Genomic DNA, 14648 nt, shown 5'->3' on the forward strand with positions numbered 1-14648 from the left:
ATAAAATAAATAAAGAATTTAGCATTGCTTGCCATATATAGAACATGTAAAATCCACCAATTTGGCTTGGGTTGACTTACTAAAAAGGTCTTCACCATATTACAATGCAAGTATGCAACATTTGGATCCAAGAGAGGAACTGGTAACTATTTCCATCTAAAGAGGTCTTAATATAAGTGCCTTTAATGAATCAAAGAAACACAAAGTTCATTTCAGCAAATGGTATTTATCAACATCAAAGCATTACCTTTTTTTTTTAAATCAAATCAAAGCATTGCTAATTACTACAAGAACATGATACTAGAAGCAGAGAGTTTCTGCTTTTGCAGAGAATGTAATCTGATCAGTAGTACAAAGCAACCTCACTAACTTGCAAAGACCTATACACAATTACACATCACAATTTCCCCCTCCAGGAAACACCAAGATTAATGTGACTAAAAGTAACAATATATACGTTGGTAAGTGGTAACAGCATGAGACTCCTTTTCTTTGCCTCGTGGGACAAAGCTTCTCTGATCTGAATCACTTGGATTTCATGCTCATTGATGCATTCTGATTTAGTGCATTAGTTTTATCACCATTGTTCAATCCATACTGAAATGCAAATGAATGCCATAAGATGTGCAATCCCCAACAATAAAATACAGATAATTGAGCAGAAAAAGACTACAGTTTTTCATAGTAGTTCATTTCACACAAATGGAATACATAATAGTAATAATTATGAAACCAATGAACAGTGATCTTTGCATGAGAACAAGGAGCAGGTACTTGATGAAATTCTTATTAAATGTTCAAAGCAAAGAATCAGACATAAACTATTACCATGCTAGCTATCTCTTTCATAGATGAGAATATAGAAGTCAATCTGACAAAAATACCTTGTAAAAATAACAATCTCAAAATAGGAGGGGAAAGGGTGGGGAAGGAAAGGAAGAGAAGCAGAAAGATTGACCACTATCACAATCAAACTTGAGAAAGAAGTTGCTATAAAAAATTGAAAATGTTTAGCCAATTCATTAAGCAATAAAATGAATTGCATTTATCAGATCTTTCACATATTAAATAGGATACTGCAATAGAAGACCACTATCGCATGATTGTAAGCAATAATCCTAGGTGCCAGTACTGCTGCATCAAGGATCCATCTTCCAAGGCAGAAAGTATTTCATGGCATATAATTTGATCTAGGGAATCTTCACTAAAACGCTTCCAAGATTAGGCAAAATTCACAGGTTTGTTTGCAGTTTGAAAACCTAACGATTTAATCCCTAATGTTTGATTTGTTAATTAATTGAAAATCAACACCAATTGAGGTTAATCAATTTTAAATTCCAAAATTGTCATCTCACTAACTTTTCAACATGAGGCTCTAAAAAAATTACAAAAGTGTTTCCAAAGAAATTAAACCCAGCCTCTGAGAGAAAATTTCATCCAAAATCAAAACAAACTCAAAATGGAATTAAACAAACTCCATTTCATCAATTTAATCGCTGATACATGCATTTAATATCATCATTTATGAGTAATTTTTGCACATAATTTACCCTTGTTCATAGCTATTATTATAGATATTAGTATATATTTAGTCAATTTTACAAATTTCACACTTCTTAGTTTAACTTTTGGAATTTATTTGTTTTGTAGGTTAAATTTGGAGAAATTTGATGTATTTTGATCAGAGTACTTATTTGGAGGAGATTAAAGTCGAATTGCAAAAATTTTGAAGTTGAGTAAAAAATGGCCGAGAGCGACACAACTTGCAGCACAACCGAATTAGCTTATGTCGCAGGTTGTGTCAATCGTCAGATATTCAGGCCGAGAGCTACACAACCCGCGACACAACCCACGACACAACTGACTCGGCTTATGTCATTTTTACTGGAAATGGTTGACGTGGCATTTCCGTTACTCCAGCTTTTTACCTCACTTTCTCTGGAACCTTCCCCTTTTACCCATTCTAGGGCAGTCCCCTCACCTATATAAAGTCCCCTTTATCATTTTCTTTCCATAGAGAGCAAGGGAGGCATTTTTGGAAGGATAGAAAGAGAGAAAGAGAGGAGCTCGCTCGCATTTTTCCAAAGCAGCAAGGATCACGTTTACGCACTTTCTCAGCAGATCCTTCGCATTTTTCTTAGTTTTTCTACCCCTTAGCTTACATTTCCATTATTTCTTCATTTATACATTTGGGTTTGTCTTGAAACTATGATTAGTGAGTAGTTGTTTGAGATTCTAGAGATGGGTTTGTAAATATTGTTTTGTATTGTGGTTTTGAACTGATTTAGCTATTTAAATGGGATTTGTTACATTTTGATTTATTGCTTGTGAGCTTGTTACCTTGCTTGATGAATGGGCCCTCATTAAGTTAAGCTTTAATCCTTAATAGATGGATTGAAAAGTGAATATTAGGGATAGATAATCTTGCAATAAACTTTATTTTCTTGGTGTTAGAGATAAGCTAAGAGGATTAAGGGGAACTTTCCAAAAATCAATTAGAGCTTTAAATGGGTTTTTGTTAGGTTTGAAATACCGTGAAAACGGGGTTTGATTTAATGAAAACCAACTTTGAGATGCTTGAAAAAGGTTTCAAAAATTTAAGAATTGATTTCCCTCAAAATTGCAATTCTCATGTGTTTGGCTAAATTAGGGATAAACCACATGCAAACAATATTGAAAAATCCAACTCTAGAATCACTTTATTTTTTATTGAATTTAGATTTAATTCCTCTCAAATTTCATAAATAGAAATTTCAAATTAATTTTTGGTAATCTAGTTTAATTAATTTTAGTTAATTGTTTGATTTAGTTTTAATTCCTCAAATACCAATTTTAATTCCAAATTTCATTTTACATCTTTAATTTTTGTCATTCTAATTAGCTTATACTTTTATTTCCAATTTAAGCACAATTCCCTGTGGGATCGATATCATTTTTTAAAACTATACTACTGTGACCCGTGCACTTGCGGACACACCGTATCAAGTTTTTGGCGCCGTTGCCGGGGAATTGTTTGTTTTTAAGTTGGATTTTAATTGTTTTAAGCTAATTAGAATTTTTATTTTCTTTTATTTTCACTACTGTTCCTTGTGTTTTTCAGGTACTTTTCTTGTTTATGAGACGATCGAAAAGCACAAGTGACACTGAATTGTTGTTCAATCCTGAAATTGAAAAATTCTGCCGAGCTAACAAAAAGGAATACAAGAGAAGAAAGGAAGCAGAAAAAGAAGAACAACAAAGATTTGAGCAAGAGGAGACAATTGAAAATATGGAGAATCAAAATAGAGCTATTGGTGGAAACAATGGAGGAAATGAGCAAAACGGGCAAAATGAAGTGGTTAATCAAAATGATCCTCAAAGAAGATCCATGTTGGATTATGCTTTTCCTAGATGTGCAGATGTGAGAGATAACAGACCTATCATTGGAGCTAATCAATTTGAGTTGAAAACTGGTCTCATTCAAATGGTTCAGAATTCACAATTTGGATGTAGTCCACTTGAAAATCCTCATTCTCATTTGAAGAAATTTTTGATGATATGTGGTACACAAAGGCAGCCTGGAGTTTCAGATGAAGTTATTCGGCTCACCTTATTTCCATTCTCTCTTCGGGATTCAGCATTGGAGTGGTATGACTCACTTCCACAAGCTATTATAGCTACTTGGGAGCAGCTATCTCAAGCTTTTCTATCTCAATTTTTCCCACCTGGGAAGACCACTCATTTGAGGAATTTGATGGTAGCTTTTAAACCAAGGGATGATGAAACTTTGTATGAGTCTTGGATGAGATTTAAGGAGCTTGAAAGGCAATGTCCTCATCATGAAATACCCAAATGGATGATTGTTCAGAATTTCTACACCAGAGTTACTCCAGCCATAAGAAACACAATTGATTCACAAGCAGGAGGAGATTTCATGAGAATGACAAGTGAAGAATGCTATGATTTATTAGAGAAGATTGCTCATAATACCCATTTGTGGGGAAATCCTAGAGCACTTGAGCCAAAGAAGGCTGGGATTTATGAAATTGACTCAGTTAGCTACATGAATGCAAGATTTGATCAGTTGACTCAGCTTCTTAGTGATTTTTGCACAAAGGCAACAACCTCAACTCCTACAACTATGCAACAAGTTGCCTTCACAGATGGAACTCAAAGTTGTGGAGTTGATTACTCTTCTTATGGTGATGATTATTTGCAAGAACAAGCTGCTTATGCAGGAGGTTATCAACAAAAACCTATGGGAAATTCTTACTCTAATGTGAACAACTCGACATGGAGACCACAAGCAACTTTTGCTCAACAAGGTCAAAGCTCAAACTATGCTCATAACCAGCAGTTTATGCAGCAGAATAGACCTCAATTTCAGCCTCAATTTCAGCCCACAAGGCAGCCACAACCTGGATATCAAGCAAGAGCACAACAATCCCTTCCACCTCATGAACCGAAGCCAACCTTGGAAAGCATGATGGAGAAATTTTTTGCTGAACAAAGCAAGATGAATAGCAAATTGGAGGAAGAAATGCAACACATGAGACAAACTATGGATCAATTACAAATCCACAACCGCATGTTGGAGACTCAATTGGCTCAACAAGCAAGCTCATCGGGAAGCAATTCATATGGGAAACTACCTAGCCAACCACAAAACCCTCATGAACAATGTAAGGTTGTGACCTTGAGAAGTGGTAAGAAAGTTGGTCAAGAGAGTGAAAATAAGAGAGAAGAAAAAGAGAGCACAAAAGAAGAAAATTCAGTTGAGAGCAAGAAAAATGAAAAAGAAGAAGAAAGCAAAAGTGAGCAAGATGAGGGAGAGAAACCATACATCCCACCTGAACCTTACAAGCCCACCCTTCCCTACCCTCAAAGATTCATCAAGCATAAGCTAGACAAACAATTTGGCAAATTCCTTGAAGTGCTAAAGAAGTTGTATATCAATGTGCCATTCACTGAGGCACTATCCCAAATGCCAAGTTATGCCAAGTTTTTGAAGGAGATTCTTTCCAACAAGAGAAGGCTAGAAGATTATGACACCATCAACTTGGGAGAGCAATGCAGTGCTATAATTCAGAAGAAGTTACCTCCCAAACTCAAAGATCCGGGTGTGTTTTCCATTCCTTGTCATATTGGTGATAATTGTGTGGCAAATGCCTTATGTGACCTTGGAGCTAGTGTCAGCCTAATGCCTCTTTCAATATATGAGAAGTTGAATATGGGAGATTTGAAGCCCACAAACATGTATCTTTCATTGGCTGACCGTTCAATTAAGTATCCAGAAGGCATTCTTGAAAATGTGCCTATCAAGGTTGGGAAATTCTACATTCCGGTGGACTTTGTCATTTTAGATATGGAAGAAGACACAAAAGTTCCTATCTTATTGGGAAGACCCTTTTTGGCAACAGCTGGTGCATTAATTGATGTAAAGGGTGAGAAATTGACACTTAGAGTGGGAGATGATCAAATGATATTCAACATCAATCCTGCCATGAAAAGGAAACATGAAGAAGTTGAGTCTTGTTTACGGGTAGACATTATTGATGAGATTGTTCAAGAGCATTTCAGAAAAAGCTATCCACAAGACCCTCTTGAAAATTGCTTAGTCCATGGTGGGAGCATTGATGATGACAATCACAATATAGCTACTTTTGCACAACACTTGGAGAGTTCTCCACCACATCCTGAAGCCACAATTTTTCAACTTGAAGGAGTGCAAACTTTGGAGATCAAACCACCATCATTAAAGGTAGAGGATGCCCCAAAGGTAGATCTTAAACCTCTTCCTTCCAACCTCAGGTATGCTTTTCTTGGACCGAATGAAACATATCCTGTTATAATTAATGCATCTTTGACTGATATTGAGAATGAAAAATTGTTGAGAGTTTTGAGAGAATATAGAAGAGTTTTGGGTTATGCAATTGATGATATAAAGGGAATTAGTCCAACAGTTTGTATGCATAGGATTTTCCTTGAGCCAAATAGTAAACCTTCCATTGAACACCAAAGAATATTGAATCCTACAATGAAGGATGTTGTGAAAAAGGAAATCCTAAAATTACTAGCTGCTGGAATTATTTACCCCATTTCTGACAGTGAGTGGGTGAGTCCTGTGCATGTTGTACCAAAAAAAGGTGGGGTGACAGTTGTTAAAAATGAGAATAATGAATTGATACCCACTAGAACTGTTACAGGTTGGAGAATGTGCATAGACTATAGGAAGTTGAACAATGCCACAAGAAAAGACCATTTTCCCCTTCCTTTTATGGATCAAATGTTAGAAAGATTAGCCAAGCATTCATTCTTTTGTTACTTAGATGGATATTCTGGTTTCTTTCAAATTCCAATACATCCTGATGACCAAGAAAAAACTACCTTTACCTGTCCCTATGGCACCTTTGCATATCGAAGGATGCCATTCGGATTGTGTAATGCGCCTGGCACATTTCAAAGGTGCATGATGGCCATTTTTTCTGATTTTATTGAAGAAATTATGGAGGTCTTCATGGATGACTTTTCAGTATATGGCACTAATTTTGATTCATGCTTGACTAATTTGTCTAAAATCTTGCAGAGGTGTGCTGATAATGATTTGGTGTTGAATTGGGAGAAATGCCACTTTATGGTCCAAGAGGGGATCGTTTTAGGGCATTTGATCTCAAATAGGGGAATTGAAGTGGATAGAGCTAAAATAGAAATTATTGAAAAAATGCCCCCTCCAACCACTGTCAAAGGAGTGCGGAGTTTCCTTGGACATGCCGGGTTTTACCGGCGATTTATTCAGGATTTTTCTAAACTTGCTAAACCCTTAACAAATCTTTTGAATCATGATGTTAAATTTGATTTTAATCAAGATTGTATGGTTGCTTTTTGCAGGTTAAAGACGGCATTAACAACAGCTCCTATCATGCAACCCCCGGATTGGACTTTGCCATTCGAAATCATGTGTGATGCAAGTGAGTTTGCTGTTGGAGCTGTCCTTGGCCAGCGAAAAGATAGAAAACCTTATGCCATTTACTATGCAAGCCGAACCCTTGATGAAGCTCAAGTTAATTATGCCACAACTGAAAAGGAGTTCCTTGCGGTAGTATTTGCACTCAATAAATTTCGTTCTTATTTGGTCAACTCAAAGGTAATAGTTTTCACTGATCATGCAGCAATAAGGTACTTAATGAGCAAGAAAGAAGCTAAATCTAGGTTGATTAGATGGATTTTATTACTTCAAGAATTTGATTTGGAAATAAGAGATAAAAAGGGTGTTGAGAATGTGGTGGCTGATCACCTTTCTAGGATAAAAACTGAAAATAAAGATGATGAAATTGTGCCAATTGATGAGTTTTTCATGAATGAGCAGTTGTATGTGTTGAAATCTGCACTTCCATGGTTTGCTGATATTGTGAATTTCTTGTCTTGTGGTGTCTTGCCACCTGATTTGTCTTGGCAGCAAAAGAAAAGATTCTTGCATGATGTTAAATTTTATTCTTGGGAAGAACCTCTTTTGTTTAGGAGATGTAATGATGGAATAATTAGGAGATGTATACCAGAGGAAGAAATACATGATGTTATTTACCATTGTCATTCCTCTGAATATGGTGGTCATTTTAGTGTCTCAAAAACTGTTGAAAAGGTCTTGACATCAGGTTTCTATTGGCCTAATATGTTTAAACACGTGAGAGACTTTGTAAACAAGTGTGATAGGTGCCAAAGGGTAGGCAATATTTCCAAGAGGGATGAGATGCCCCAACAGTCCATATTAGAAGTTGAATTATTTGATGTGTGGGGAATTGATTTCATGGGGCCATTTCCATCTTCTTATGGGAATAAATATATCTTGGTAGGGGTGGACTATGTATCTAAATGGGTAGAAGCTATTGCTACACCTACCAATGATGCAAAAGTTGTGGTGAAATTTCTGAAAAAATTTGTTTTGACCAGGTTTGGTGCCCCACGTGCCATAATCAGTGATGGTGGTAGCCATTTTTGCAACCACCAATTTGAAAAATTGATGAGAAAATATGGGGTAAAGCATAGGATTGCCACACCATATCACCCTCAAACAAATGGCCAAGTAGAAATCACAAATAGAGAAATCAAGCAAATCTTGGAGAAAACTGTCAACAAGTCCAGAAAAGATTAGTCCCTTAAATTAGATGACACTCTTTGGGCATATAGAACAGCATTTAAAACACCCATAGGAACTACACCTTATAGGTTAGTTTTTGGGAAATCATGCCATTTGCCCATAGAGTTAGAACATAAAGCTTATTGGGCCATTAGAGCAATCAATTTTGATTTACAAGCTGCTGGACACAAAAGACTTTTGCAACTTGATGAATTAGAAGAATTGAGACTTGATGCTTATGAAAATGCTAGGATCTATAAAGAAAGAACTAAAAAATGGCATGATAAGCATATCAAGAAAAAGGACTTTAAAGAAGGAGATTTGGTTCTCTTATTCAATTCAAGGTTAAAATTTTTTCCAGGAAAACTAAAATCAAGGTGGTCCGGTCCATTCAAAATTATAAAAGTTTTCCCTCATGGTGCTGTTGAAATTTTTGGTGAAAAATCGGGTAACTTCAAGGTAAATGGGCAAAGGTTGAGGCATTATTCAGTTGGTGAGCCAATTGAGAAGATAGCAACTTGCTATCTCTCTCATTCTCCATAAAATCTTGAGTGAGTATGGTCAAGCTAAAGACCTAAACTTAGCATTTTTGGACATAACCCACAATTTTTCATTGATTCTTTATTTCCTTCATATATATATTTGTTTTAAGTTTTTCTATACTCCTTATTCAGAGTTTAACATTGTTCTAATTTCCTTGTGCAGATGGGATGCAATGCATTGCAAGCAAATGAGCATAAAAATTTTATTTTAGTGTTAGCTTTAAATTTTTAGCTTTAAATTTTAGTTTTAAATTTGTTCACTTACCATTTTCATCTTTATTTTGTTGAGTATTTGCTGGTGATTCTTGCTGGATTCATTGCCCTTTTTGTTAGTTTTAAGAGAAAATTTTTCAAATTTTGACATCTTAGATTAAAAGGAAAATTATTTCAATGTGGATGTGTGAATTGGTGCTTTGAAAAAAATTATTTTTTTATGAGTATTTGATGAACATAACAAATTGAACAATTAGAATTCATGTTATAAAGGTTTAATCATTTGAAATCTAATTTGTTTCAATTTTTTAGGTGCTATGAAATTCGGTCATTTTTGGGCAGCAGACTGCACAACCTGCGACATAACCGGGTTTGCTTGTGTCACCGCTTATGTCCGCTGGGCACATTTTTGGGCAGATTGTTGCACAACCTGCAACATAATCGGGTTTGCTTGTGTCACCGCTTATGTTCGCTGGGCACATTTTTGGGCAGATTGTTGCACAACCTGCGACATAACCGGGTTTGCTTGTGTCACCGCTTATGTTCGCTGGGCACAATTTTGGGCAGATTGTTGCACAGCCCCCGACACAACCCCCTTATCCTTATGTTTTAACTTGTGTCGCCTGTTTGTTTTGCAGGATAAAAACTTCCTTCACCAGAATGGGCCAGCAGCTACCCCAAGCCCAAGCCCAAGCCCAAAAGCCCACTCACCCATTTTGATAAAAAAAAAAAAAAACATTTCATGTCTTTAATTTCGTTCCTTAATTAATTAGTATTTTGAACTTATTTAGTTAATATTTTGTTTGTGTTGTTTTTCTTTTACTTGAACCATTTACTTATTCAGTTTTTTTTAGTTCCTCATAAAATACATTTTTCTTTTATATCTTTAGTACATTGCTCACTTGTTTTGATTTGCTACTTCGGATTTACACTTGATGGCTATATTTTTGAGCTTAACCTCTTTATTCCAACTTTTTGAGTTTAATTGATTTAATGGCTTCCATTGCACTGTTTCTTTTGCAATGAGTGCAGCAGCTGTCCAAATTTTACTTAATTAAATTGGCTGCACTTCCATGAGGTAACAATTCTTATCTCAGCTTGTGTCACTTTTAACACAAGTTGTGCTATCGCTTATGCAACAGGGTAATAATTCTTTATGCACATATAGCCAAATTATCCCATTCCTTGCACTCTTTTAACATTGAGGACAATGTTCATTCTGAGTATGGGGGAGAGGGTAAATTTTTTGCAAAAATTACTTTTTCCTTTTTCATTTGCATATAGTGACATACTCATTCATTACTTCATACTTGTACATATTCACGTATATACACTGCATATAGCTTCATATACTTAGTTAAGCATACTTAGTTACATATAGGTTGACTATACATTTACACTCATGCATTTCATTCATTCATTTAAAATTTTTGGATTTTTAAACCAGTCTTTGAATTCCATAAGTTGCTTATTCAAGCAATCCAACTTGCCTTTAGATGGTTAGTGGAATGAAAGTTCCAGCTGGGTACAAAGTCTTAAGCATTATTCTTTCTCTTACTTAATAGCTGAAAATTAATATATTTATCTAGGTATGCAGATTCTGATTAGTTATTTTGAGTTTTGAGTGTCTGGATAAGTCTTTAAGGAAGAAAATGGTCATTGTCGTCTCACCATTCCTAGAACAAGCATCTTAGATCTTTCAAAGCGAAATTTTTAACTTGCATTTGATAAGAATATGATTTAGGCATTCCTTCATATTTTAAACCTCGCATTTAGCCTTAACCTACCTTAATCTCATTTCAACCCTTGCAAACCCCCTTGAACCTTAATTCCCTAATTTCTTTGGAACCCAAATCATTTACCTAGCCATTAAACCTAAACACTACCACCTATTTATGAGAATAATATTTTAGCAATTAAGTGCATAAAAAATTTTGATAAAAAAAAAAACTTGGAGGATTGAAACATCTTGAAAAGTGCTAGAGTAATTGTGAAAAGTTGATAAAAAAAAATGGTCACCAAAATATCCCAAAGGTAATTTTGGGTGTGACATGAAATAGGGACAAGTACACAATAAAATATAAAAATAAAATAAAATAAAAACATATATTATAAAAGTAGTCCCTTTATTGTGTTAGCACTTAAGATTCATTGTGAATTTCTTTCCTCTTGATAAAAAAATTACTATTATAAAAAAAAAAAAAAGAAAAAAAATGGATGCACTTTGAGTTTCATGATTAATATTATTCTCATATTTTGTTTACCTTATTTCCTTTCTTTGTTAACCACAATTTTACCCTATTAGATCCCATTACAACCCTTAAAAAGACCTAATGATTCTTTGAAAAATGCTTGTTACATTAGTAGAGTTAGATCTTTTATGCTTGCATATGGGTTTGGCAATATAATCTTCCATACATTACTCACCATCTATTTGAGACACATTGGCTATCTATTTCATTTAGGTTTGTTTTGGCACAATTGACTCTTGTAGCTGGTTGGTATTTGTTGTTTGGGTTGATTGGTTAATTCTTAGCTATTCTGTAATTGTTGAGAGTGATTGCTTCATTCTTTGTGCTTTTGCTGGTGGGAACTTGGAATGTTGGTGGCTAGAGGTAAGTTGGTGGTTTGGATTAGTGATTTTTGTGTTTTCAAAGACTGATTCTATTCCCTTCCAAATGAGTTTTAATGAAATTTTGCTTGGGGACAAGCAAGAGTTTGAGTATGGGGGAATTTGATGCATGCATTTAATATCATCATTTATGAGTAATTTTTGCACATAATTTACCCTTGTTCATAGCTATTATTATAGATATTAGTATATATTTAGTCAATTTTACAAATTTCACACTTCTTAGTTTAATTTTTGGAATTTATTTGTTTTGTAGGTTAAATTTGGAGAAATTTGATGTATTTTGATCAGAGTAGCCATTTGGAGGAGATTAAAGTCGAATTGCAAAAATTTTGAAGTTGAGTAAAAAATGGCCGAGAGCGACACAACCTGCAGCACAACCGAATTAGCTTATGTCGCAGGTTGTGTCAATCGTCAGATATTCAGGCCGAGAGCTACACAACCCGCGACACAACCCACGACACAACTGACTCGGCTTATGTCATTTTTACTGGAAATGGTTGACGTGGCATTTCCGTTACTCCAGCTTTTTACCTCACTTTCTCTGGAACCTTCCCCCTTTTACCCATTCTAGGGCAGTCCCCTCACCTATATAAAGTCCCCTTTATCATTTTCTTTCCATAGAGAGCAAGGGAGGCATTTTTGGAAGGATAGAAAGAGAGAAAGAGAGGAGCTGCTCGCATTTTTCCAAAGCAAAGAAGGATCACGTTTCTGCACTTTTCTGCAGCAGATCCTTCTGCATTTTTCTGGGTTTTTCTACCCCTTAGCTTACATTTCCATTATTTCTTCATTTATACATTTGGGTTTGTCTTGAAACTATGATTAGTGAGTAGTTGTTTGAGATTCTAGAGATGGGTTTGTAAATATTGTTTTGTATTGTGGTTTTGAACTGATTTAGCCATTTAAATGGGATTTGTTACATTTTGATTTATTGCTTGTGAGCTTGTTGCCTTGCTTGATGAATGGGCCCTCATTAAGTTAAGCTTTAATCCTTAATAGATGGACTGAAAAGTGAATATTAGGGATAGATAATCTTGCAATAAACTTTATTTTCTTGGTGTTAGAGATAAGCTAAGAGGATTAAGGGGAACTTTCCAAAAATCAATTAGAGCTTTAAATGGGTTTTTGTTAGGTTTGAAATACCGTGAAAATAGGGTTTGATTTAATGAAAACCAACTTTGAGATGCTTGAAAAAGGTTTCAAAAATTTAAGAATTGATTTCCCTCAAAATTGCAATTCTCATGTGTTTGGCTAAATTAGGGATAAACCACATGCAAACAATATTGAAAAATCCAATCTCTAGAATCACTTTATTTTTTATTGAATTTAGATTTAATTCCTCTCAAATTTCATAAATAGAAATTTCAAATTAATTTTTGGTAATCTAGTTTAATTAATTTTAGTTAATTGTTTGATTTAGTTTTAATTCCTCAAATACCAATTTTAATTCCAAATTTCATTTTACATCTTTAATTTTTGTCATTTTAATTAGCTTATACTTTTATTTCCAATTTAAGCACAATTCCCTGTGGGATCGATATCATTTTTTAAAACTATACTACTGTGACCCGTGCACTTGCGGACACACCGTATCAATCGCAAAATTGAAACTTTCATCCCAAAATCAAAAATCCAAATATGAAACAAAAATCTAAAATCCCATCCCAAAATCAACAAGCCCAACTGTAACATTAGAGAAAAACATTTTTGGTGCATATAGAAATGAGAGCAGGTGGTCTGGAAGAGTGGCAAGTCACAAATCCAAAGAGAATCAAACAAACCCATAAAAATACCTCTACCCATTATGTCTATGGATGAAATAAGCACCATCCATGAAACAGAACCTCCCAGAGTCGGTATTTATGAGGACAGTTCACAAAACGTAGTTATAATTGCTCTTTATATAGACAGTTCATAAAACCCAGTGCAAAATTGGTCCTCAAACTCGCTTGGCACTTCAGCATGCATACCAAAGATCTTTCAAATTAGTTGGCACACCTCCCTCTCATGTTTCCTGCCTAGTTTCTGGGCCCAACAATTTTCCATTTTTTCAACCAGTTCAAATTGTGAACTGGACAACCGATTAACCAAAAGGGCAAACCTTAACCAGCCCTTTTGAAGGACAGTCCAGGCCGATTCTGAACCAGAGAATGATATATGGCCTAAAATGAAAGTGCTTTCTCTCTCATCCGCGAGCTCCAGACGTCTGATTGATTCCCTGCGCCAGATGTTTGACCTGATTGATTTAGGAGTGGCTCCCAAGTTCTACCTCTAATATGCTCATAATCATCCTCACATTCTGAATCTGTTCTGCGAGCAGAGACCAGAGCTAGCAGAACTATTGCAAGCAGTAGAGAGAGTGCCTGATCAGAAGAAACAGTTGGAAATAATTAATATAGTGATGTATCCGTGGCTCCTAGAATGATTCATATAGAAAATACAAATCAAAAGTTATTTACACAGGAAATAAAAACTGAGGGTTTCCTGCACCATTAATAACGATGAATAGATAAAGGACTTCATCCAGTAGGTAAAAAACATTTCATTCTTTAAGATAATTGAGCCACACAAGACCATATATCAAAAGCAATAGTATCATTTTCATATATCCTATATCATGTTTTGATCACCTCTATTTCATATATCAAACGCAATAGTATCATATTCATACATCCTTTATCATGTTTTGATCGCCTCTATTTCATATATCAAACGCAATAGTATCATATTCATACATCCTATATCATGTTTTAATCACCTCTCTTTCATATGCCAGGCCAAGCATACAGTTGGACCATTGAATCTATTTTGCTTTCTTGTCCATTAACCTTCAGGTGCATTCAGAATTTGTGGACAGTGCAGAAAAGCCCTGACAAGCTCAATGACTGCATCAACATTTACTTTGTTTTACAGTAAGTAGTGCATAAAAGCAGCAAGAGAAAAAAGATCGTTAGGCCACAGTTCAAAGTATTTTTATCATAATGTAAACTTCAGAAGCTAATAGTTTGCTGACTCTCCTAGAAATCCATATATAATAAATTTGCTCTGTGATGCTTTAGTGTGTTAACTTTTAGAAAACACATTACCAAAACATTGCTTGAACATCGGAGAGAGTATCACGTTTTAGGTCATATCATAATATACCTGT

The 14648-nt window shown here is 35.1% G+C and overlaps 1 long non-coding RNA gene and 1 other non-coding gene across 3 annotated transcripts; both read right to left on the reverse strand.

The window, feature by feature from the left end:
- Window positions 1–3718: 3718 nt before the first annotated feature.
- LOC131170063 (small nucleolar RNA R71) lies at window positions 3719–3825 on the reverse strand. The gene has a single exon (XR_009141006.1). It is a non-coding gene; the product is annotated as a small nucleolar RNA R71 (small nucleolar RNA).
- Window positions 3826–13191: 9366 nt separating this feature from the next.
- LOC110641733 (uncharacterized) lies at window positions 13192–14127 on the reverse strand. Of its 2 annotated transcripts, none has more exons than XR_009140660.1 (2): window positions 13991–14127; window positions 13192–13863 (listed from the first exon to the last, which is right to left on the reverse strand). It is a non-coding gene; the product is annotated as an uncharacterized LOC110641733 (long non-coding RNA). The 2 variants fall into 2 exon arrangements; XR_009140659.1 differs by having other exon boundaries at window positions 13960–14120.
- Window positions 14128–14648: the final 521 nt, after the last annotated feature.

Source organism: Hevea brasiliensis, chromosome 10, assembly GCF_030052815.1.
Source record: "Hevea brasiliensis isolate MT/VB/25A 57/8 chromosome 10, ASM3005281v1, whole genome shotgun sequence".
Taxonomy (NCBI): Eukaryota; Viridiplantae; Streptophyta; class Magnoliopsida; order Malpighiales; family Euphorbiaceae; genus Hevea; species Hevea brasiliensis.